Genomic DNA, 26222 nt, shown 5'->3' with positions numbered 1-26222 from the left:
TCCCTAAGTTTTATGAAGTCGGCTTTCTTAAAGTCAAGAAATTGAGTCCTAGTATGCTTGGCTGCTCCTTTCCGCTGTATAGTAAACTTCAGAAAAGCATGATCACTCGCGCCTAATGATCCTTCCACTTCTACCCCACTAACCAGGTCATCAACATTGGTTAGGACCAGATCTAAAATGGCTGTTCCTCTTGTTGCTTCTCCCACTTTCTGGACAATGAAGTTGTCTGCAAGGCCAGTGAGGAATCTGTTTGACCTTATGCTCTTGGCTGAGTTTGACATCCAACAAATATCCGGGTAATTGAAGTCCCCCATTACTACTATCTCCCTTCCTTTTGCATGCTTGGCCATCTGTTCCAGGAAGGCATCATCTATGTCCTCCGTTTGGCTAGGGGATCTATCGTAAACTCCCACAATGAGGTCTCTGTTATTCTTCTCTCCCTTAATTTTGACCCAAATGCTCTCACTTTGGCTTTGAGGTTCTAAATCTTGGATCTCTTCACAGGTATACACATCCCTGACATATAACGCCACTCCTCCTCCTTTCTTGTCTGGTCTGTTTCTCTGAAATAGATTGTATCCCTCCATTATTACATTCCAATCAAGGGACTTATCCCACCAAGTTTCAGTGATGCCTATTATGTCATATTTAGTTTGCTGTACCAAGAGCTCAAGCTCATCTTGTTTATTTCCCATGCTTTGCGCATTAGTGTACAGACATTGAAGTCCATTAATCATTCCCCCGTGTCTCTTATTTAAGGATTTTTTCCTCCCACCACTAGGTCTGCGTGCTGTTTGCTCCATTTGGTCTATGACATTTGGATGATCATCTTCATCAATTGATAGACTCCTACCTTCAGGAGCACTGTCTCCCTCCCCCACATTAGTCAGTTTAAAGCCCTCCTGATGAGGTTTCTGAGATTTTTGGCAAAAACATTCCTCCCAACCGTTGTGAGGTGCAGCCCATCGCTTGCCAGAAGTCCATCTTCAAGAAACTGCAGTCCGTGATCTAAGAATCCAAACCGTTCCTGTTTACACCATTTGCGAAGCCAGCTGTTCACTTCCACTATTTTTTCCTTTATCCCTGGGCCACGTCGTTCAACTGGGAGGACAGATGAGATGACAATTTGTGCATTTAATTGCTTCAATTTCCTGCCCAGAGCCTCGTAGTCTCTTTTGATCTTCTGGAGGCTATTGCTTGCAGTGTCATTGGTTCCCACATGAACCAAGAGGAAGGGGTATTTGTCAGTGGGTTTTATGATTCCTTGCAGTCGTTCAGTTACATCTTGGATCTTAGCCCCGGGGAGACAGCACACCTCCCGAGACATCTTGTCAGGCCCACAGATCACTGCTTCTGTTCCCCTCAGTAGGGAATCCCCTATCACCACTACACGCCTCCTCTTAGGTTTGGTCGGGGTTCTTCCGTGAGCTGTCCGTTCCAAGGTCGCCTGCACATTCCCTGAGGACTGGCTTTGCTGCTCGTCTTCATATACCTGATCAACTGTAATGAGGGAGAGATCCTCAAATGCAGTCTGTTCTTCGTCTTCCATGCTAGGGGAGAGGACTTCAAAGCGATTGTGTATTTCTAAACAATCAGAGCGAACCCTGGGCCTCCTACTTCTTTGAGTCACGTTTCTCCATATATCTGGCACCTGTGTTGGTGAACTAGCCTCCTTCTCAGGGGTGTCCCGTCTCCTCCTTGGTGGAGACGGTGTGGTCTGTTGCTTCCAAGAAGAGCTCCAGCTCTCTAATTCTTTGGAGCATAGCTACACGTTCCTCCAGTTGCTGGACTCCAATTGCTGCGGGGTTTTTTGGTGCTTGCTCTTCATTGTTTATATCTGCTTTTCTTCAGGCACCAAGTGATGTATCTGGGCCCTTCCAAGGTTAGGGTGATTCCCAACTTAAGAGGAAGAAGACGGAAGTGGAAGCATGAGTAAATAAGGAGAGAATGTGCACCTGTTTTCATTGACCTATAGTTGAGGCCTGGTTTCAGACTTGGGACTCAGCTATACAGCTGCAAATATAATGTTTTAAGTGCATTATACAAATGTGACACTAGATGGTGCTGGTGAGCTAATGGCAGATTCCATATATTTTTAAAAACTTTTTTTTTAAAAGCATTTTCACAGTGTGCTTTTAAAAAAAATATATGTGTAGATTCAGCTTTAGTTGTGGTAGGACATGGAAACTGCGGGGCTGTGCCAAAGGCTTTATGAAAAATGTCCAGTTTTAAGGAGGGATTTGAAGAAGGCGAGAGAGGTGGTAGCATATGCAGAGATGTTCCTGGAAATAGCTGAAGCATTAAGGGCAGAGCTCTTTGATGGAGCAGGAAACATTGGAATAGCAGGCGGGGGTGAAGCTGGAAGAGTGAAGGTCATAGGTGGAGAGGTCATTGGATTTAAGGGTGGAGAGATGAGAGAGGTAAAGCCAAGGAGAGCTTTGGCAGTGAAGATAAGGCTACACCCAAGAGAGAGCTCATACTAAAACGTTTGCAGCTGCCCATTCTTTTTTCAGTTGCCACAGTCAATGACATGAATTAACCAATGCCAATTTGCAGGGTGGATGATTTAAAAATGAATGATGAAAGATAAATGAGCTGAACAAATCATTAACAGAAAACAGCACAATACTAGATTTATAGGTGAAGCACTTAACTTGTGCAGAACAAAAAGAAAGAAAGAAAAAGAAATGGTTAGCAGTTCCCAAGTTTTGTATATGTAGATGCAAAAGCTTTTGGTTTTAGAGTAAGCCCGCAATTTATGCTCATTTAACTTGTGCGCATTCCACTTTACACATGTGACAAAACAACAACAACACAGATTTAAAAGGGGTGGGGTTCTGGGGAAAATGACTTCAGCAATGGCACCCGCTGTTGAACCCCATGGGGTTTGACTAGACGTGATTTTAGCTTTAGGTGTGATCCTCAAAATGTATCCATTGTTGACATCCATCTGTCTCAAGAGACAATGGAGTACACCTTTGGGGGTGAAGTCAAACTGCTGCATTAGTAGCACCAAAGTGATCTCTCTGGGACACAAACCTGGGCAGTGTGAGTGTGTATGGAGGTCCTGGGCTGCCCAGACAACAAGACCCCCCTCTCGGCCTTGCTGATGTGGTCCAAAGGAAAGCAGAGCAATACGTTGGCTGCAGGAGTTGCCCGAAGGAGGCATACAAGGCGCCGTCCAACCATCTTAACGACTGTACTCTGGAGTAGGGTTTAATCCCTAGCCTTTCCTTCTCCTAGGCATTACTGTACAGAATTAAACTGCACTCTTCTAAAGGCCATTGTCCAGAGCAATGATGGAGCATTTTAAATTTGAGCACGAGGAACAAACACTAAATAATTTCTGGGTTCTAAAAGCTGAAATTACTCTCCCTCCCTTGTCTTTTATTTACACCTGATCATGCAGTGGTATAGACCTATTTGTAGCCCTCCAGGTGCTGTTGGATTACAACCTTTATCAGCCCCAACCAGCATGGCTTATGGTCAAGGGTGATGGGAGGTGTGGTCCAAAACATCTGGTGGGTACCATGTTGGGAAGGCTGATACCGGCATTTGAACTGAGTTATCGGATGGGGTGGGACATGGGTGGCGCTGTTGGTTAAACCACAGAGCCTAGGACTTGCCGATCAGAAGGTCAGTGGTTTGAATCCCCACGACGGGGTGAGCTGCCATTGCTCGGTCCCTGCTCCTGCCAACCTAGCAGTTCAAAAGCATGTCAAAGTACAAGTAGATAAATAGGTACCGCTCCGGCTGGAAGGTAAACGGCGTTTCCGTGTGCTGCTCTGGTTCGCCAGAAGCGGCTTAGTCATGCTGGCCACATGACCCGGAAGCTGTACGCTGGCTCCTTCGGCCAATAAAGCGAGATGAGCGCCACAACCCCAGAGTCAGCCACGACTGGACCTAATGGTCAGGGGTCCCTTATCTGATGGGGTAGCGCTCACATTTGGTGGCATTGTGCTTCGGAATACCAGGGTAGGAGAGTGCCCTTCTGCTCAGTTCCTGCTTGAGGGACATCAACAGGCATCCAGTTGGCCACTGTGAGAACAGGATGCTAGACTAGATGGTTCATATATGTGCCTCCCCCCTTTTTTTTTTGGCAAGGGATTTTCCTTTCTCTCCATTTCTCTCTTTGGCAAATACAGCCCATCCTTCTCTTTTGCTTTGCCTTGCCCTGCCTGGTTCATCCATTCCCTTGAATAGGATGAGAATGAGCTTCTGCTAGTCACGCCAACTTTCTGCTAGAATTCTGCTTGCTTTAAGGAATTGCAGCCATTATTCTTTGTGCTGTAGGAATCTTGCGAAGGCAAGCGTTGCAAGCATCACCTAATGATGAATGGATTTGGCAGCAGAATGAATGGGCTGTTGAAGGAGGGCCTAGAATCTCCTTCCATTGAGGTTTTCAAAGAAAGAGCGGACTAGAGCTGAGCTGAATATTTGTGGGGCGAGCTTTAAGGTCTCCACAGCTCCCTCTTCCAAGTGTTCTCCCAGGGTATTCCTTTGGGGCTCATTGAGGACTTAGTTAGTCTGTCCCTTTAGACAGACATGTGAGTCTCCAGCCAGCATGGTCAATGGTCAAGGGTGGCAGGAGTTGAAGACAACAACCAGAGTACTTCTTTACAGCAAGAAGAACATTGCCTTCTGATGAAGAATCCCTAACTGTACTGACATCATAGCCATGGTAGGAACATTCTGCATAGGACTGCTGCTACTCAGCTCCACGTTGCATTTATTTGATTAGATTGTTTCCAATGTTCTTGAAAGAGTACATTCTCCTCTGCCACTAATCTTCTCTTAGCAACATTAACAACCTGAAAGCTCTGATGATATTTGCATCCTCCAGCTCAAAGCATCCCATATGTATATGGATTAGACTTTCAAACCTTTTGAATTCCTCACAGCTTTCCCTCTTTTTATATCAATGGCCAGTCATCTTGCTAAAGCTTTCAAATAAAGTAGCATCCCATCGGAGGGGCCATGTCAATGTACTACAGAATACACTTTGCTCAGAAAGGCCCCCAGATTCAATTCCTACCATCTGCACCTGGCACAAACCTAGATGAAATATACTCGGAGTCAAGGGTGGATTTCATGCTCTTTATTCAGCTCATAGTGGTGAGGAGGAATGGAAGTTCCCCCAGAATGTCTGCTTTATATACATTATTTACACAATGGGCGCCACGTGATTGGCTAATTCTGGGATTCACCTGTAGGCCAATCAGGCTGCAGATTCACTTCCACCTGGAGCTGGATTGGGTGGCTCCTATGGACCAATCAGACTGCTACATTCTGGACCCTATTCAACTCAGTACATAACACTAGGCTATAGAGATGAGGAACCTGTGATTCTCTAGCTATTGTTGGACTACAAATCCCATCATTGCAAATCATTGCCATCCTGGCTGGGAATGATGGAAGTGGAGTCCAGCAAGCGCTGGTTATCCATTCCTGTCCTAGGCCATTGGCAGGAGGGCCACCTGTCATGGATACTTTAGCTGTGCTCCTTGCATTGCAGGGGCTTGGACTTGATGTCCCTCAGAGTCCCTTCCAACTCTACAACTCTACAGTTCTATGATTTGTTGGAAGCCTAACTAAAATAATTTTTTTGCGTGGGTGTATGCCGCAATCAGTGAGGGAACCTCTAAGGCCATTTCCCCCATAGCTGAAGACAATAGCACTCCTTCTAACAGCAAGCGCAGGTGGCAAGTGCCGATAGGACTGTGGCCCAAAAATAAGCCCCTAAGCAACAAGAGGGAGGTATCAGCACGCTCTCTTGGGTAATCCAAAGGTTTGTAGAAGTACAAGCCAAACAAAGGAGACAAAGCATGGCCCACACAGGCTAGTGAGGACTGAGCAGCTATGGAATGTTGATCGTCAGTCGGAAAATGAAAGGAAACTGGAGAAGAGAGAGGAAGGAATGGGAAGGGAAATGGATTGGCAGGCAGAAACCTTGAACAGGAACACTCCTGCCCAGGAGGATACACTGCAACATTTTGTTACAGGTCCCAGTTATACATAATACAAATTATTATATATATATTTTGAATTTTATTTATTTATTAAAGTTCTTATGTTACATCGGTAAACATTATCATATTACATCACAAGGCTTATTATACTATAATTTTCAGCATGTATACAAAGTTTATATACTAAAAGAAAAAGAAGAAGGGGGGAAAAAACCAAGGGCAAAAAACTATTCCAAAATCATATACCGGTATATACCAACACTTTGGACTTCCTGTCTATCCCATTGTATATTCCTTTTTTTCAAATGAATGTACTCTTAATACATAATACAAATTGAGTTGATAATTTACAGTCCATTTGGTTTACAGGCTTATGGGAGGCAGCGAAGGCCACCAAGTTAGATGGCTTTAAAAGAGTACAGTGGTACCTCAGGTTAAGTACTTACCTCGTTCTGGAGGTCCGTGCTTAACCTGAAACTGTTCTTAACCTGAAGCACCACTTTAGCTAATGGGGCCTCCTGCTGCTGCCGCGCTGCCGGAGCACGATTTCTGTTCTCATCCTGAAGCAAAGTTCTTAACCCGAGGTAATATTTCTGGGTTAGCGGAGTCTGTAACCTGAAGCGTATGTAACCTGAGGTACCACTGTACTGGGTGAATCCACAGAGGAGAAAGTTATCAGTGGCTACACTAGCCATGATGACTATGCTCTGCCTACACAGCTGGAGGCAGCAGTGCTTCTGAATTCCGGTTTCTGGAAGCCACAGGAGAGGAGAACGTTCTTCTTCTCAGGTCCTGCTTGCAGGTTTCCCACAGACACTTGGTTGGCCGCTGTGAGAACAAGATGCTGGACTTGAGGGACCACCGGCCTCATCCTGCAGGCCCTCCTTACGTTCTTGCTATGGGTCTAACCTGGAGGGGTTGCCAAGCGCGCCTAACAGCAATCTGTCTCCACGCCTGCTTGAGAGTCGCAACAGCCAGCTCAGATTCAGCTCTTTGGGTTTTCCAGGGGCGAACCCTCCTCCCCTCCCGAAACCTTTCCTTTCAAGCCTTTCTCCTTAGAAGGCTATACATGCCTCCCTTTGCAGCTGAAATCAGCTCATCAAATCTTGTTTGGCAGCTCGCATGCCACCCTCCAAGGCCTCGGGACAATGGTAAATTACTTCAAAATGTTCCACATTTTGTTGGCTATCTATGGTTCCAAACTAAGTACCGTTGCATAACAGATCAGGGGAAAGGACAAAGTATTAGGTTATTTGCACCTCTGTGGTGCAGGCTCCTTTTCTTTCTTGGATATTCACCTTTTCCCTAAAAGCCTTTGACTTAACTCCTTAGTTGTCATCCGCCCCAGATAAAGTCTAATAGAAGTACAATCAACTGCATTTGCTATCCTTGTCCCTCTTCTCTCCTTCCGACATGTCCCTCCCCCCATCACATGAATTCTCCCAGGCTTTTAAGGTCCTGGCACTAGGTGAGAAGCTTAGCACCCCAGCATTATTACAGAATCACAGAACTGTAAGTTGGAAGGGACCCTGAGGGTCATCTAGCCCAACCCGCCGGAATGCAGAACTCCTGCCCGCAGCTTTCTCTGGATGGGCTTGAACCACACGGACCCATCGCACCACCTGAGGGTCTGTTCCCTTCCTGATAATACCAGAAACTATCCAAGGAAGCTTAACGGTGGAAGGATTGGTACAGATGAAAAAGGGGGTTATTTCTTTAGACAGAGTGTAGCTATAATATGAAATTTGCTCCTGCAAGAGGTTTGGTGTGAAGGTTTTAAAAGGGGCTTAGACAAACTGACGGAGGATAAGGCTTTCTGTGGTATCACTTTTTGGTCACTTGCAGGATCAGAGGCAGTGGCAGCGTTTGGTGTCCACCATATATATGGTGGAATATATACTTGATGGAAGGAGAGAAGTGGAACAAGGATAGCAAATGCAGTTGAATGTACTTATATTAGACTTCATCTGGGGAGGATGACGATTACAGGGTTAAGCCAAAGGCGTGATATATATATATATATATATATTACAAGGAATATACTCTCAGTGTGTCCAGTTGTGCTTGCCTACACAAGAGGGCAAGTTAGTGAAATGAAAATAATCAAAGAGCAAGGCTGATCAGGGCAGAAATCAGTCCTGGGGCCTAGCTTCCATAAATGTGCCTGAGCATGCTCAGAACAGGTGCATAGCATCACTACCCACAGTGCCATGTAGTCTGCCTGGATTTACCGTATTTTTCGCTCTATAACATGCACCTGACCATTACACGCACATAGCTTTTAGAGGAGGAAAATCCGTAGGCATGCCACCCGTAGGCATTCCCTCCATAACATGCACAGACATTTCCCCTTACTTTTTAGGAGGAAAAAAGTGAGTGTTATGGTGCAAAAAATACGGTACCTCATGACAACAGGAGGAAGTGAGAACCTGCACAGCCAGGGCTGGCTGCTGAAGTCCCAGTAATAAAAAGTCTAGCCTCCCCCCCTTTCTTTTAAAGCTTTGCACGTATCATGAAGTCTGCAAGAGACATTGTTGGTGTGATGGCCTGGGACTCAGGCTCGGACTCGGAACCGGAGGAGTCTCAGTCCGCACCGGATCCTCTGCCTCAGGCGGCATCTGAACTGTCTGGGGCCTGATTCTGAAGAGCCCCAGTCTGCACAGGTTCCCCTACAACAAGCACCAGCTGGGCCAAGTCAGGGGCCTGACCCTGCCCTGGCTCCAGATGCAGGGATTATCTCGTTGCCTTCAGCTGGGCCATCACTTACAGCTGCTCCACTACCGGTTGGGTCAGGGGAGGGTGAGGCGGCCTCTGGGTCTAGTAACCCACTGACATCTCCTGAGCTGCAGAGACTGAGATCTGAGAGAAGGAGAGACCTGATGACTCGCAGGAGGAGTGCTCGCCTTTGAGCAAGACAGGGAGCTGAGTCACCAGGGGACCAGGACCGGCCATTACCCCAACAGAGTTAAAAGGCTGTCGGACCCCACCCCAGATTTCAGGAGCAACATTGCTGCTTCCTACCTGAGACCCTGTGCCTGACCCAGCCTGGTTTCCTGCCTTGTGACTTGCCTTGGCCCTGTTGGACTTACTCCTCACGGAATCCTTGGTTTCGGGGCCGGACCTGGACCGCGTTGCTCGGGTTTACCCCTGGGCCCAGCACAGTTGGCATGGCAGGCCAGGTGTCGAAGAAGCCTCATATCTGTGTAGAGACCGATAACACCTGCCTGGCTGGGCAGCCGCAAGGAAGCTCGCTAATCCTCCTCCTCCAGTATCAGGCGTTCTTTGCCTTGCCACTGCCCCTCTCTAAATACCCCTCTGTTTCTGGCACAGGAAGCTTTCTACCAACTCAAGACCATTGAGCCCACCTGTCTACACTGACTGGCAAGGATTATCCAGGATTTTAGGCAGGGTTCTCTCCCAGCCATACCTGGAGATGCCAGGGATTGAACCTCAAGTGGCAGGGCCACTTCCATTGGGAAAGGATGGAAGGAACAAGGCACGAAAAGGAAAGCGCCACTGCCCTCTTCCCCACTTCCTGTTCCTCTTTCAAACTAAGGGAGTCTTCTGAAGGACAATCCAAATGCCTGCTTACATTAAATATGCAATTATTTTTTAGCTCTCCCAATAAAACGTTCATGCCACCCTGGCCTCGTTCGTGGATGGTTACTTTTAATAGCAAATACAACAAGCCATCTGTGATTTGCTGGCAGTAAGAGATTATAATGGCCAGTAGCCACATGGTGCACTTTATGGAACATGGCTTAGAATACGGTAGACGGGGAAATGTTGTGACTCAGAGATCTCTTACTGGCACTTAGCAATAAGCGCTCAGAACTACCTCTTCCTCATAAGTGAGTGAAAACAGAAGTGGCCAGGAGCACCTCAGGTGTAAAGGGGCCAAGAAAGAACCTGGTGTGGGTTTTTTTTTATATAACTCTTGGTCATAAAGGCATTTGACATCACAGTTCATGACATCAGAGGGTTGAGAGGCTCTCATCACAATGCTCTCTGCTAGGCCTCATCTGTGTAGCAGAGCAGGCCACCAATAACGTGCCCTTTGCTTTGTTGCTACTGCCACAACTCATTCCCAGGCCAGGCCAAGGCAAGGTGAGTGAGTTTCCCTGTTAATATGGAAGGAGAAAGACTACAGTCATAATTTCATGATTTCTAGAATTCCTGGGGGAAACCTATCAGATTCGTAACAGGTTACAGTTGTCAAGTGCACTACAATTGCAGCACAGACCCACACAGCTAGGAAAATAGGTAGGCGCCTTTTCGGGAGGGGAAGATGGCTGCTGAATGCTTGAAGCAGGGTGTTGAGCTCTAAGGCCAACTCCAAGGCAAGTTTCTGCTCTATAACCAACCCTTAGCATTTGTTTTTATCCTCTCTTCCATTTTATTTCTTAACCCCTTTTAGTGCTTCGTTTTGTTGTTTTAATTTATTGTTTTATCTCATTGTTTTATTGTTCTGACTCCCCTAAACTGTGAGGCTGCATGAAGCTGGGCTGGGCTGAAGGTAAAGGGGACCCCTGACCATTAGGTCCAGTCATGACCGCCTCTGGAGTTGTCGCACTCATCTTGCTTTATTGGCCGAGGGAACCAGCGTACAGCTTCCGGGTCATGTGGCCAGCATGACTAAGCCGCTTCTGGCGAACCAGAGCAGCACACGGAAACGCCGTTTACCTTCCCGCTGGAGTGGTACCTATTTATCTACTTGCACTTTGTGCTTTCGAACTGCTAGGTTGGCAGGAGCTGGGACAGAGCAACGGGAGCTCACCCCGTCATAGGGATTTGAACTGCCAACCTTCTGATCGGCAAGTCCTAGGTTCTGTGGTTTAACCCACAGTGCCACCTGTGTCCCTTTGCTAGGCAGTGCCAAACGCAAGGTTGAGCCAAAGTTTACAAGATACTAGTTATAAATTAAGGAAGAGAAACATCTTATCAGAACCGTTGACAAGTGAGCCCAGGTAGCAGCTGCAGAGAGTCTCCAAAACGCTCTCTTTTCTTTCATCCTGTCCCTACCCCTGCTGGGGTGAGAGGAAATCACAATACTGGTTTTGGGGGTGATTTTCCTATAGGTCCACCTCCCCTTGCAGGAGTCTCTCTCTTATCTACAACTCTTGAAGGAGCCCTTTTTCTCATCTAGCCATGCTACCTTGTGGGCACTCCCTTCACTGCCTTCGCTACCCCCTTTCCCAGGCAGTGACCATGAGCAACTTCAGGTCCCTGTGGATCATTTTCCCCTGCCATCGACTGAGGCTACTAGTCCTAGAATCCCAGGCAGGAGACAGAGGCTCTGGGCGTAATATCCACTGGGAAGAAGCCCTTCAAAGCCTGCAACACCCCTAGACACCAAGCCCCCAGTGGCCAAAGAGATGCTAAGGAAAAATTCTGCCTGGAAGAGGGTTTCGTTTTGTTTTCTCTTTTGGCCGGAGTCTGAAGCCACCCAATCTTGGGAAGATGCTGCGTGCCATTAATCTGATCCTGTCTTGAGTATCCTGTCTTTCAGGGCAGTAATTAAGTTGTACATCTTGGCTTATGGAGCTATCAGCGAGGCAGTTGCACTAGCCAAGTTAGAAGTACATTTTCCTTTCATTGTTCTCTTTTCTAAATCACCTGCTTTTGTTGATGCCTTTGGCTCTCTGCATTTTAGGAATAAAAAAAGGGGGGGCTTATTTTGGTTAAATGCTCTAGATTGAAGTAATACCGCAAGCTCGATAATAACCACATGCCCAGACTCTCATGTGACACCATTGGTACGGAGAGGAATGCCTACCAGGGCAGTTTGGGGAGGGTCTTGCACACCTGCCCCTGAAACAGGGGTGGAGAAACCTGTTTATACTCCAGATTAGGTATGCAGTTCCAGGTTGGGAGAGATCCCTGTCTGAAGCCCTAACAGTCAGTATCGGCAGTACTGAGCTACATGGAGCAATGGTCTGACTCAGGATAAGGCCACCTCCTATGTTCCCCTTGTACCTCTCTCAGCAGAAGTCATCCAACAGGGTGGATAAGGCCAGTGAACTGGGCCAGTGTAGGGTAAGGGTTATAAATAAATAAATACATCAAGAGAGGTGAGAGGCATCCATTACGTGCCAGTTATTCTCTTCCCAGATCCCAGTTGGGTTCTCTAGATGGGAGGGTGCTTATACCTAGCATAATGCCAACTCCTGACAACTTGCCCTAAAATGTGAATATGACATTCTTTAATTGCACAAATAAGGAGAAACAGGGCAGTGGGTGACCAGGGCCAGGGATGAGAAAATAATGACTGTTTCAACGTATGTATCATATGATGTGCAGTGTAATAAGAGACATGCTTACTCAAAAATAAGTCCTATAGGGTAAGTTTCCCTAGAGTGGTAATGTAATTCACAGGATTTCAGGACTAGGAAGTGGCTCCTTAAAGTTCATATTGGGGTTTAAAGGTAATACAATTCCATTCAGCAACACTCCTTAAGCATAACAAGAGAGAGAGAGAGAGAGGGATAAAACTTTATTCACATTAGCCAATGGCCATAGCAACAGTGGGACGCAGGTAGCACTGTGGGTTAAACCACAGAGCCTAGGACTTGCTGATCAGAAGGTCGGCAGTTCGAATCCCCGCGACGGGGTGAGCTCCTGTTGCTCGGTCCCTGCTCCTGCCAACCTAGCAGTTCGAAAGCACGTCAAAGTGCAAGTAGATAAATAGGTACCGCTCTGGCGGGAAGGTAAACGGCGTTTCCATTCACTGCTCTGGTTTGCCAGAAGCGGCTTAGTCATGCTGGCCACATGACCCGGAAGCTGTACGCCGGCTCCCTCGGCCAATAAAGCGAGATAGATGATCGCCGCAACCCCAGAGTCAGCCACGACTGGACCTAATGGTCAGGGGTCCCTTTACCTTTACCTTTTATAGCAACAGTAAAACATTACAGTAATGGTTAGAGTGCTCACCTGGGAGAACAAGGTTCGGATTGTGGGAATCGTGCTTCCAAAATACTTATTTATTCCAAAGTGTTAATGTCGTAGTATAGAATCCTGTGATGTCATATGCCTGAGGCTGGTTCCCTCCCCCCCCCCCCGTTAGTCCAGTTATCGACTGTTCAGCCACTCTGCAAATATTAGTCAGTCTCGGATGCAAAACCATTTAAGGATGTTTTAGTAACATAAGTATTACCTGCCTGTCTTGTACATACAATCTGACAAGAAAACCAAGTAAAAGCCATGAGTTATTTTTAAACTTAAAACCAAAAGTGTGTTGCATAGTGTGTATTGTTTTCACAGGAGGGGAAAAGGCATAGCTGTCAACCGTCCCTTATTTGGTGGGAAAGTCCCTTATCCCAGCGCTGTGTCCCGCTGCTGTCCCTTATTGATGATGTCCCTTAAATTTCCTGGGTTTCATAGGAAGCAGCTCCTCTCCCTCCCTCCCCGCTGGCCAGGGAGGAGGGAGGCTCCAACTGTGTTGCTTGGCCGTGTTGCTCACCCAATAAGAAGTCTAAGAATGACTGGGGGGGTGGAGCTTGCATGCCTTGTGCCGATCAAATCGGCCACGTTGCCTGGGGACTTGCCTTTGCTCAGCGCTTCCCAGCGGAGAGGTGACAGTGGTTTTCCTTGCTGCATCCCCTTTGCCGGGTTGCTGCGCTGTGGAAACCACCGCTTGAGGCTTCATTTGGCTGCTGGCTGGGCTTTCTGCCTTTGGCTTGGAGGGGCTCAGAAGTTGAACATACCTGTGTTGGCTGCTGGTCCCTTATTTTCAAATCTGTAAGTTGACAGCCACACAGATCCCGCCCATGTTCCTGAAGCTCACCTTGGGCCAGTCCTTGCCTCACACAGGATCAAATGGGGGGCGGGAGAACCACCTTGAGCTCCTTGGGGGAAAAGGTGGCATATAAACATAAGAAATTAATTAATGAATTGATTAATAAGGCTCCTTCGGTACTGAAATAACTGCGCTAGAACACTAATGAAAACAAAACTCCATCATGGAAGGTCAAATTCAAACGAATGCTGGGCAAAATCCAGGAAAGGCCTTGCTTAATTTTTGTCAGAGGGAGGAGAGGTTTACAAGGCAATTGGTACCCCCCCCCCCCGTTTGATACGAACTCAGAGCCTGACGTGAAGCTACAGTTCTAGGGGAAAATGAAGTGGGAAAACTACCTTTCTTTTTCTTGAAAATATCTGTGGTATACCATTCATTTCCGTTCTCTAGGCCTGAAGGTTTCGGTGGGTTTTTTAAAAGTGTTTTTAATAGGCAACGTTAGGAGCAATTTGAAATGAAAGCTTTAAAAAAACCTCTCAGGGGTATTAACTATTCTCAGAGCAATCAATTCTCACCAGGAAAAGAAAGAAAGCTATACAATCTTTTCCATTTCTTTTTTTAAAAAAACTTGAAGTAAATGCACAGAAATTCCTCAGAGCTACATATTCTCTGCATCATTTTGAAATTTTAAAAGGCAGCAGGAGATCAGCGTACATAAAGGGCACAATAATAATGATATTTTTCTGAAATTCTCCATAAGTCGTGACAGCTAAATAGTCAAGTAATGGCCAAAGTTGTGGCACGGGGAGAAGAAAGTGTGTTTGTGCACACCTTGGGACCTCAGAAGATGGAGTGGGAATAGGCGCTGGAACAGGGGTGTCTGAGCACCCACACATACCAATTGACAAAAAAGACTGCTATCTTAGTCAAGCATGATTCATGAAGGCCACATTCATGCCATACATTTAAAGCACTATGATACTGTAGCCTTATGAGGCTTTGCCCTCGGGTGGGAAAAATATTGTGCCTGGGAAAGGGAAGTGGGAGTCAACAGACACTCAAGGAATAGTTTCGGAGAAAAGGCTTTTATTTCTACCACCCATGAACTGGTAGAAACAGTTAGTTCACTTGCTTTGCTGCAACAGTCTTTGAGCAAGAACAGAGATGAGAAGAAATCATTTTTGAGAATTCTTATTGTTCCCAGCCTGTGGGGGTGGGGGTGTCGGGCGTGGGGCTTTTGGGCATTCCATTTCCCAATGACCCTCTTGCCTGCAGATGGCGCACTGGCTTCTTCCCTAGGCGTCCTGCCCCTCCCTTTGGGATTGCATTTTTGGCCGCTGGCTGCTGTTTGAAGACAAACCCCTAATTACTTTGGCTAGGTCCTCTTCGAAAGAAGGATTCTTAGAGGTCTGTGGTCCTGGGCGTCGGATGACTCCAGGGGGTCGTACACTCGGTGGGGCGGGGCCATCAAAGTGGAGTTTTAGCTGCCTCAATTGCAACTTTCAGCTGCCTCAATTGCAACATCAGTATTGTCCGCTGCCCTGAGGGCATTTAATCCCTCGGGTTTAATTGTCTCTTTCTTTAACAGTTCTGTCCTATGCGGCTCTCAAAGCCTTCCCTTCAGTTTCTGTCAGTGCTCATCCTTGCATTGTGCTGCTTCTAGAACTCAAGAAGCCACATGGTTCTGCTTTAAAAGGTTCTACATACTGAAACACTCTTTCAGACTGCTTGTCCATTTTCTAATTCCTTCTGAATTTCACCGTTCTCAACTTCCTCTTCTCTTTCTTCCCATCTTAAACAGTCATGGCTCCCCCCAAAGAATTCTGGGAGCTGTAGGCTGTTAAAGGTGGCAAGAGCTGTTAGGAGACCCCTGTTCCCCTACAAGAACAGCTATTCCTGAACTAGTTTCCCAATCTATTCCTCTTCCCAGGGAATTCTGGAAACTGTAGCTCTGTATGCTATTCTAGGCTGCATCAACAGAAGTATAGTGCCCAGATTAAGGAAGTCATAGTGGGTGGTGCTGTGGGTTAAACCACAGAGCCTAGGACTTGCCGATCAGAAGGTTGGCGGTTCAAATCCCTGTGACGGGGTGAGCTCCCGTTGCTCGGTCCCTGCTCCTGACAACCTAGCAGTTCGAAAGCACGTCACAGTGCAAGTAGATAAATAGGTACTGCTCCGGCGGGAAGGTAAACAGCGTTTCTGTGCGCTGCTCTGGTTCGCCAGAAGCGGCTTAGTCATGCTGGCCACATGACCCGGAAGCTGTATGCTGGCTTTCTCGGCCAGTAAAGCAAGATGAGCGCCGCAACCCCAGAGTCAGTTACGACTGGACCTAATGGTCAGGGGTCCCTTTACCTTCACTTTATTCTGCTGTGGTCAGAGCTCCCCTGAAGTACTGGGTACAGTTTTGGGCACCAAAATATAAGAAGAATGTTGACAAGGTGAAACATGAGCAGAGGAGGGAGACCAAGATGATCAAGGGTCTGGAAACCAAGCCGCATGAGGAACGGTTGAGGGAGTTGGGTTTGTTTAGCCTGGAAAAGAGAAGACTGAGAAGGAGATATGGTAGCCATCTTTAAAGATGGGGTTTCTCTTCGTTTTTATAGAGACACATTCAATCACATTAACTTCTATCTGCAATCTGAATGAGGACCCACTGAGGCAGAGACTTATCATCTCCTCAGTGAACCAGTGATGGCTGGTGCTTATTGGGACTGGTAGGCAAGGAGGCCAACTGCAGGTGGCGCCAGAGCCAATGCCGGGTGGAGCCAACCTATTCTACTTTCTCCCCATCCTCTTCCTCCCTGCTGAGGTCTACAAGGACAACACGGAGACTAAGGTGGGGGAAGCTGACTGGTTATCAGATAGGCAGATGAGGGGCTGGATAAGGGCAGACCAAGCTTTATCGATGTTATTTATTATTTTAAAAATATATACTGCCAACTCAGGTCACACCCACACCATACATTTGTCCTTCCAGAAGAAGCAGTTCTTGGCTCTTCATAACATTCTTATATGGAATCAGAAGCAAACTGTGTAATTCATGGGCTTGCCCCTGAACTGTGGAAGGGCCGAGACCCCATGATTTGCAAAACGCAACAGACGTACTCTTTCTTTTTTAAAAAAACCCCACAGGATATAACAAGAACATTATGCATCGCATAATGTGGGCAGCGACCCCCAAAGGAACTTACACAGACACTTTTATTCTTTGGAACCAGTCGAACGAAAGGGGCATAATTAAACATGCACCACACAGTTTGCCCTACACGTAGATGCTGAGCTCCCCAGGTAACTAATTAAATGGATTGTAAGATTCCTCAGCGTTTCCGGAGCCTCAGAGAATGAAAGAAAAAGCCAGAGGGGAGGCTTCTGGATCTTGCTCTGCGTGCCTTGACCCCACTTTCTACTTTCTCTGCAGGTTATTGTTCCCAGAGCTTTTGGTCTTCCAATATTGCTGTCCCTTTCTTCTGTGTTCAGAGTCTGTGGTTTACACATAGGACAGAGGTGAAGGCATACTGAATATTTGAAATGGCATCCCGTTGGCTCTGCTAGGCTGTTCTCTGAACCTCCCAGAGAGGTAGGGAGGGGGGATGAGAAGCACTGGACTCCCTAGTGCCCTACTTTTTGGAGGCCAGACCTCTATTGGAAGGCACCATCTGAGTGAAGAGCTGCCATGTTTAAAGCTAAAGAACTATAACAAGGGAGAGCAGGAGGGGCCTAGAAGTTCCTCATCAGCTGGACCATCACCTGGACCAAGAAGGTACATTGGTCACCTGGCCACTTGTCTCACTGTGGTGAAATGGATTATATTTCTATTTCAATTCTAGTAAGCATTTCTACATTTGCACTTATGCACATTATTATTATTATTATTATTATTATTATTATTATTATTATTATTACAGTGGTGCCTCGCAAGACGAAATTAATCCGTTCCGCGAGTCTCTTCGTCTAGCGGTTTTTTCGTCTTGCGAAGCAACCCTATTAGCGGCTTAGCGGATTAGCGCTATTAGCGGTTTAGCGGCTATTAGCGACTTAGCGGCTTAGAAAAAGGGGGGAAAGCGGAAAAAAATCGCAATACTCGCAAGACTTTTTCGTTTTGCGAAGCAAGCCCATAGGGAAATTCGTCTTGCGAAGCACATCAAAAAACGGAAAACCCTTTCGTCTAGCGAGTTTTTCGTCTTGCGAGGCATTTGTCTTGCGGGGCACCACTGTATTATTATTATTATTATTATTATTATTATTATTATTATTATTATATTTCCCTATACCCAGGGGTCTCAGGGTGGTTCACAGAAGAAAATCAAAAAATGAAACCACAAAATACATAATCAAAATAAAAACAACAATAACCCAATAACACCCCCCCAAAAAAACCCCACATTTTAAAAGGGCATGGGATGTAAATCAGATCAACCAAAGGCCTGATTAAAAAGGAATGTTTTTGCCTGGTGCCTAAAGGTGTATAATGAAGGCGCCAGGCGAACTTCCCTTGGGAGAGGATTCCACAGAAGCTTCAAGCAAATATTCACCTTTCTTTGTCCTTTTTTGAGGGAAAGGGGATAATTGTCTAAGTGGGTATCAGATCTGCTTCATAGGCTGGCACTTTGAACACAGTTGCTTGGCTGCCTATGACCTCCCTCTAGCAGTGGTATGGGGTCAGTGGACTAGGGGGACTAGGGTAGCCCCCTAAATGTTCCCCTAGCACATCCTTCCGGGAAGCTTCTGCTCAGCAGAAGGAGGGAGGCATGATGCTCGCACAAACGACATCACTGCCACTCCCAATCACCCTTGCAAGCTGGCACCTCTGGCCCTAACTGTTCTCCTACGAAAAAATTCACTGCACGTCACTGACCGTTCCACTGTCGAACAGCTCTTGCTGTCAGAAAGTTGTTCCTGGTGTTTACTCAGAATCTCCTTTCTTGTAACTTGAAGCCATTGATTTGAGTCCTACCCTCCAGAGCAGAGTGGCTAGGGAAACCCAGCCAGATGGGTGGGCTATAAATAATAAATTATTATTATTATTATTATTATTATTATTATTATTATTATTATTATTACAAGCTGGCTCCACCTTTTGTTAGGTAAACGATGTGTTTCCATGAGAGTCAATTGTTAAGATGATCTTCCTTAAATCTTCTGAATGGCCAATGAATTTCAGACCAATCTAGCTGTGTGTGTCAGTTAGGGCTGCCATATGCCTGGGTTTTCCGGGACACTTCCGGGATTCGGGCAGCAAAATGACATCAGGGGGTGGGGCGTGATTTTCACTGAATCAGCAAAATGTCTGGGGAAACCGGGAAAAGCTCAACAGTTTTGTCCTGATTTTCACTTTGAGGAATAGGGCAACCCTAAGTAAAACAATAGATTACAGTATTTGAGTGTATCACAGATGATGATGACGATGGATTGATTCTAGATTCTGTGACCCACAAGGGTGGGTATGGTTACTTGATGCACACTTGAAAACCCTGCTCTTGATTACGTTATTCATTCCTTTTCTTCTCTACACATGCCCAAGTGAAGGAAGAAGGAAGTGGTAATTGTGATCTCAGTATGTGCCCATCCACTAACGTCATTAGGCAGGTAGGCAGATACCTCTCCTCCATTGCTGAGACTACCTACATATGTTTTCAGATGGTCACACTGCAGGGTAACACAGAATCAATCTACAAGCTTTTCTTTCCAGATGAAATCAGTTTCTCAAGCAGCCAAAAAAACATGCAATAGATCTAGCCTGTGTGTGTGGACCACATAGGAAAAAGAAGTACTCAGACTCCACTGATTATAGAATAAAACTTGTGTCCTCAGCCTTAGTTTTAAGCAGAGGTACTGAATTACACACCAGCCAAAGATCTGGGGTCAGTAGACTTCCTGCTGCAGTTGATGTCATCTCTGAATCTGATTCTTTCACTGGCTTACGGACAACTCCAGCCAATTTGAATTAGTATGCTTGCAAATGAGCCGTTCCTCATGTTTCTCATCATGAGTCAGTGCGGCCCAGGTTCCAACAGATGGCTCTGAGAGCGGTGGGATCCTTTGCAAGCCTACAGGCAATCTGAGCAGTCGTATAAAGATTTATTTAACAAGCACTTAACCACCTTGGAAATGTTTGCTAAATGAACTTCCACATGGGCGATTACATACAGGAGTGCACGAGTCATATTCCGGATGCGCTGAGATTTTAAAACGAGTTCCTACACATCCGGCCACCTCAACATTTAACATATGGAAAATAAAATAAAAAGAAGCAAGCACATTAAAAATATATTTAAAAAGTAACAGAATATCAGGCTACAGGGACAAAAGGCTGACTTTCGGCCTGCTGTTTCCAGCATATAAGCAGTTATAAAGGTGCGTGGGGATCAACTTGATATTTCAGATGTTTGGCCAATGAGCTGGTATTGACTTTAGGAGAATGGAAGGAACATTGTCCCCTGGTTGCTAGTGGCCAAACCTGTCTACACTTGGGGCCAAATTAATGGTTTCAGTGTAACACGCAGCAACAAAAATGCTATTTTATGGCCTTGCAAAGTAAGGACATGACCTTTTTTCAAGGCTTTTGTTTAGCCAGTGGCTAAAAGATGGTTCTGCAGGGGGCATTTACAGCTACCAGAGAAGTTTTCCATCTGTGGTCTGTAGACCACTGGTGGTCTGTGGCTCTATTCAGGCGGTCCATGGAAAAGCTAAACATCAGGAAGAACTTTCTGACGGTAACAACTGTTCAACAGTGGAATGGACTCCCTCGGGAGATGGTGGACTCTCCTTGCTTGGAGGTTTTTAAGCAGAGGTTGGATGGTCATCTGTCATGGATGCTTTAATTGAGATTCGTGCATTGCAGAGGGTTGGACTAGATGACCCTCAGGGTCCCTTCCAACTCAGCTATGCAATGATTCTTTTGTTGTTTATTTTGATAGCCATCTATTGCTGAGTAACAGAATGTTTCTCTATGATTAATAATGCTGCTGTTCTCTGTCTCCCTCCCTTTCTCACTTTGCTGTCTCAAAATGATATTAGAAAAATGGCATAGAGGAGCCAAAAAAGTGACAGATATGTGTGTTTGCCTGTGAATCGCCTGTGAACTGTTTGTCCGCACAGACCCACATCAACGGTAATTTTTGGGTCACTCCCTTCATCATTGCATTAATCACATACCACTATTAATGAGATCCCATGATACCTGTTGGGTGCATGCTATTAGCTGATTAATATGCACTGGCTGGCATCTAATCCTCAAAAGTCAATTGAATATCATTTTCTTTGCCAGCTTCTTCATGCCCAAAGCCTGGCATAAAGCCACTAAATTAAGGAGAGACTTAATTGATCTTCATTGAAATTCTTGGCTTAGAGGAATCTGGATGTAATGTTATGTTACTGCCGAGTTGAAAAGGCTCCTTTTCAAAACGACTAAGGTACAACTTGTTCATCATTCACAACAAGCACATTTTCAGATTAAATAATTTTTTTATATACTTTTCCAGATGCTCCCTCTACCCTTATTCATTTATTTGCTCATTTTATTTTGCATTGTAAACATGCAGTTATTCCAGTTCTCTTAAGAGTAGATCCAGACTTTTTTCATTTTTGCAAAATAAAAATACCAAAGTGGTTCCTATGAGAGTAAGAAATACGCAGTAGTGGTTCCTGCTAGTAAGGCCCAGGTAGTCATGCCCATTAACTTATGTTGGTCGACTCTGAGTAGGACTAGCATTGAACACCGCCCATTCAATCCCATTTGCATTTTAAGGCAAATTTCCCTATTTTGCACTTTCTGAAACAATATGCAGAACGAAAAGCGGCCGTTCTTTGAAATTTGCTCTTCTCTGAATTTTGTAGCACAGTTCTTCAGCAAAATAATACATACCAAAATGCACATGCTAGGGCAAATTATGGATACAAATTAATGTTTGGCCCCATGTACCAATGGAATACAGCTCCTAAAAGATTCCCCAGGAAGGAAGAATGCAACTGAAAAATGCATCATAGCTCATCCAAAGAGGGATGTCTATTTTAAATAGGCTTCATAGATTATCTCTAGTGGTGTGTGTGTGTGTGTGTGTGTGTGTGTGTGTTGATAGTGTGTGTGTATTGATAGTGTGTGTGTATTGATAGTGTGTGTGTATTGAAAAACTGGAAAACCAATTTCCATAGCAACTTTGGATCCTGGCTATTTGATACTTTTTTAAATTCCATCATTATCTTTTTGTTCTTAATGAAAGGCTTAGACCTCGGAGATACATTTAGACTGCTGCCATTGCATAAGCCTTCCTATGAGCGTGTGTAGGAAGAGGGGGCAAGCAATAGTAGGCATGGGCGGCAGACACTGGGGACAGCCTACCCAGAGCCCCTGAAAAGATCAAGCCAGTCGTTTATTTTATTCCTGGTGGTGTCCTATTATCAGTTACAAAAGGTGAAATGAACACTAGACACTGATCACAGTGACTAGGTGGCACTCTTCGGTGATTCTATTCTCAGATTATGTCCAGCTCTAGTGGTGCAACAATAAAACTGCTAGCACATTTAAGAAGCTAAGCAGGGTCTGCTAAGGTTTTTGACTGGATGGGGAACCACGCGTTGAGATTCCTGCATTGCAGAGGGTTGGATTAGATGACCCTCCAGGTCCCTTCAATGCTACCATTCTAGGAGTGAAAATAACATATGGAAATGCGTTACTGTATATTGTTAGAATTCCTGATCTATGATTGCAGTCATGGGATTTTTGTCTATCACATGACGGTATATGTTTTGACTCCACAGAGTGGGAAGTGACAGAGACAGGATGTTTGTGTTACTGTGTTTCCTGAAGTGGGACTATTGTCCTCTTGTTCTTTTTCTCTTTGCTGTCTGATACTAGAGAGAGAGGGAGCCATGTTGCACTGCTCCGTGTGTGTTTATATGTAAATAAAGCAGATTAGCCAAAATGCTGAGTTGCTGAGGTCTGTCACGCGAGATGTGCAAACTCTGTGGATCCCTAAGTGTGCCAGTGTCGGTTGGCATCGGTCGCTGTAATGTTTGGGCTGAATAAAGCTTTTGAAGCTCCCAGAAGATCGACCAGGAGGAAGAGAACATGCCAATCGGGCATGTGTCTCTGCCATGGTCCTACTCGAGTGTAGGCTGAACTCCTAACATATTAAGAGAAGTTGCTTTGCAAAAATGTGCATATTGGAATTTGCACCCAAATGCTGATTTTCACAAGGACTTCTTTTTTCTTCTTCTTTTTAAAGATAAATTTGGGGAAATGATGTGGAAATGTAGAGAACTGAACTGAAGACTGGAAGGATGAGAACCTGGGAGAAGCAAAACTGACCGTTTCCCCGTCCCTATTGTAGCAGCAGCACCAGTAATAGTAAGGCAGCAACCGGGCATTAACTTATCAGATGGCACCCCACATCTCCCCTCTTCCTTCACCCCCCATTGTTCCCAACCAGCAGTAGACAGGGCATCATGTAGGACAGAAACGTAGATGCTACTATATGAGCCGGTTAACTAACAAGGATGGGGGAAGAGTTTACACTGACACCTCCAGCTTCTTAGGACTGCTTCAAGATTTCCATAACTTGAGAATTTCACTGTGAATCAGTGTTAACTTTAAAATGGAAGGGAAAATGTCAAAAAGAAAAAGAAAGCCACTCAAGTGACTCCTGCCAATCTGGGAATTTTGCAATATATATATATATATATATGCAGGTTTTGGTGTCTTCGGGTGTCTTCCCGTGTAAGAGTCGGGGTGTCTGTGCGACCCCGTGTAAGAGTCGGGGTGTCTCACTCGTCATCTTCAGGCTGGTGCTTTCGGCTTCTTGTTACTGGAACAGAGCAGAGTCTGGTGTTTGAGTTCCTATAAATACTGTTGAGGGGTGTGGTGTATAGCCTCCAACGTTCTGGGCAGAGAGGAAGTTCCTAGATTAGTGTGCCTTTTCTTCTTTTGTTCCTTAATTACTTGAGGGATATCTTGGGTGATTTCATGAGTGATATTCTGAATATCACTGGGTGGGTCATTAAGTGTAGATTAGTTGCTAAAGCTTTCGTGTCTTGACCTCTTGAGCTTGTGAAGAGTTTTTCTGAGAAGATGGCTGTGCTGCATTTAGTTGTGCTCTGGCTTGGCTTCGTGTATAGGGGCGAGCTATGGTTTTGTGCCTTGTGCCAGCCAGATCTGTGTAGGGATTGCAGGGGGGTGCAGCATCCGGAGGTGCCACTATAGTTTGGCTACTGGATGGAGTCTGTAATATGTCTGTGGAGAGGGTCTGGGTTTGGGTCTGGGTCCGACACCAGAACCAGAGGCACACAGAACGCCGTCACCAATCAACCACACCAGAAACGTCGCACAGACACCCCGACTCTTACACGGGAAGACACCCGAAGACACCAAAACCTGCATATATATATATATATATATATATATATATATATATGCAGGTTTTGGTGTCTTCGGGTGTCTTCCCGTGTAAGAGTCGGGGTGTCTGTGCGACGTTTCGACGAGGTCTCACTCGTCATCTTCAGGCTGGTGCTTTCGGCTTCTTGTTACTGGAACAGAGCAGAATCTGGTGTTTGAGTTCCTATAAATACTGTTGAGGGGTGTGGTGTATAGCCTCCAACGTTCTGGGCAGAGAGGAAGTTCCTAGATTAGTGTGCCTTTTCTTCTTTTGTTCCTTAATTAAGAAGAAAAGGCACACTAATCTAGGAACTTCCTCTCTGCCCAGAACGTTGGAGGCTATACACCACACCCCTCAACAGTATTTATAGGAACTCAAACACCAGATTCTGCTCTGTTCCAGTAACAAGAAGCCGAAAGCACCAGCCTGAAGATGACGAGTGAGACCTCGTCGAAACGTCGCACAGACACCCCGACTCTTACACGGGAAGACACCCGAAGACACCAAAACCTGCATTCCTGTACCCGTGAAAATCTACGAAAGCAAATATATATATATATATATATATATATATATATATATATATATATATATATAATCTTGGCAGATTTTACACCTCATATTACCCACTTTCAGTTTAAGCAGCTTTGGTGGTTGTGTGGGTTCTGGACAAAACCCTCCCCACCTCAGAAGATAATCAAGTATTAGTTGTTTGCAAAGGGCCAGTAGGAAAGATTTCCAATAAGGGAGATTTTGCTAAGCTGAAACGTCGTTTTCCTCTTCCGTGATTTCACTGTATCTCAATCCCATCAATCTTTTCATTTGATTGTACCCTAGGGCAGTTTCATATGGGCTTATATAGGACTTGTTTTCTCCACTGTGATATTCCCCAGCCCTGTTCAGGAACAGACTCATGAGCAAGACCAAGACATGAACAGCACCACTCTGGTGCACATACTGGGTAGTCCTGTCTCCCAACCTCCTTCATAAGGGAAAATGTTTTGGGGAGAGGGCAAGGGAGGGGGGCGGCAAGTCGGATTTGTTCTGATTTCCTTTATAAAAGAGTAGATATTTTCTTCTTTTTATTTTTGCAGAAAGGAACATCAAACCGATATCAGTTAATGTTTTGTACTGCTGCCTCAAACAATGAGCAATATGAAGAATTTCCCTGGTTTCCTATAGTTTTGTGTGGGATGTGTGTGTGTGTGGTTTTGTCTCTCAGCATGGATTAGCATTCTGATTTTTACTCTCTTGGTGTGGTCCTACGAGTTCTCTCTCATCCATTTTTTAGATGCATATGTCAACGCAATTTGTTCATAAATGTGACACACACAGAGAGAGAACATTTAGACGGTTCAAATTAAATTAAGCCTATTGTAATGAATTTAGCTTGATGTTCACTAATCATATGTATAGCCAAGACAACAGGCCCATTCTTGCCTGCGCTATTTATAGTTCCCACCCACTGCGTGACAGATTAAAGACAAGCGGTAATCTCATACCGCTTATCTGAGCAAACAACAAACAAAAACAGAAGCAGCAAGTTTTTTTGGTTATTTTTTAAAATATATATATAAAAAAGATAGTTTGATGCCAGGATGTATATTGCATGCATATACGTGATAGGAGACCCGAATGGGGTTGAAGCCAGAAAGATTTAGGATTGTATCCAACTAACAGTGTAAACCTAAACACATCTGCTCAGAAGTTAGTCCTACTGAATTATTTGGGGCTTACTCTCAGTAATAGTAGTAGTAGTAGTAGTAGTAGTAGTACTAGTAGCAGTAGTACTAGTCGTAATTTTATTATTTATACCTTGCCCATCTGGCTGGGTTTCCCCAGCCACTCTGGGCAGCTCCTAACAGAATATTAAAAACATGATAAAACACCATACTTTAAAAACTTCCCTAAAGAGGGCTGCCTTCAGATGTCTTCTAAACATCAGATAGTTGTTTATTTCTTTGACATCTGATGGGAGGGCGTTCCAAAGGGCAGGCGCCATTACCGAGAAGGCCCTCTACCTGGTTCCCTGTAACTTTGCTTCTCGCAGGGAGGGAACCGCCAAAAGGCCCTCGGAGTTGGATCTCAGTGTCTGGGCTGAATGATGGGGGTGGAGACGCTCCTTCAGGTATACTGGGCCAAGGCTGT

The 26222-nt window shown here is 45.4% G+C and overlaps 1 long non-coding RNA gene across 1 annotated transcript; it reads left to right on the top strand.

Moving 5' to 3' along the window:
* The first annotated feature begins 9998 nt into the window (after positions 1 to 9998).
* LOC309529732 lies at positions 9999 to 25598 on the top strand. Its single transcript, XR_014218389.1, has 4 exons — positions 9999 to 10076; positions 17123 to 17530; positions 22929 to 23050; positions 25169 to 25598. It is a non-coding gene; the product is annotated as an uncharacterized lncRNA (long non-coding RNA).
* The last annotated feature ends 624 nt before the right edge of the window (positions 25599 to 26222 follow it).

This window comes from Podarcis vaucheri (assembly GCF_965113315.1).
Source record: "Podarcis vaucheri genome assembly, chromosome: 3".
Taxonomy (NCBI): domain Eukaryota; kingdom Metazoa; phylum Chordata; class Lepidosauria; order Squamata; family Lacertidae; genus Podarcis; species Podarcis vaucheri.
Note: the sequence above shows the minus strand (reverse complement) of the source record. Positions and strands in the feature narration are given on the sequence as shown.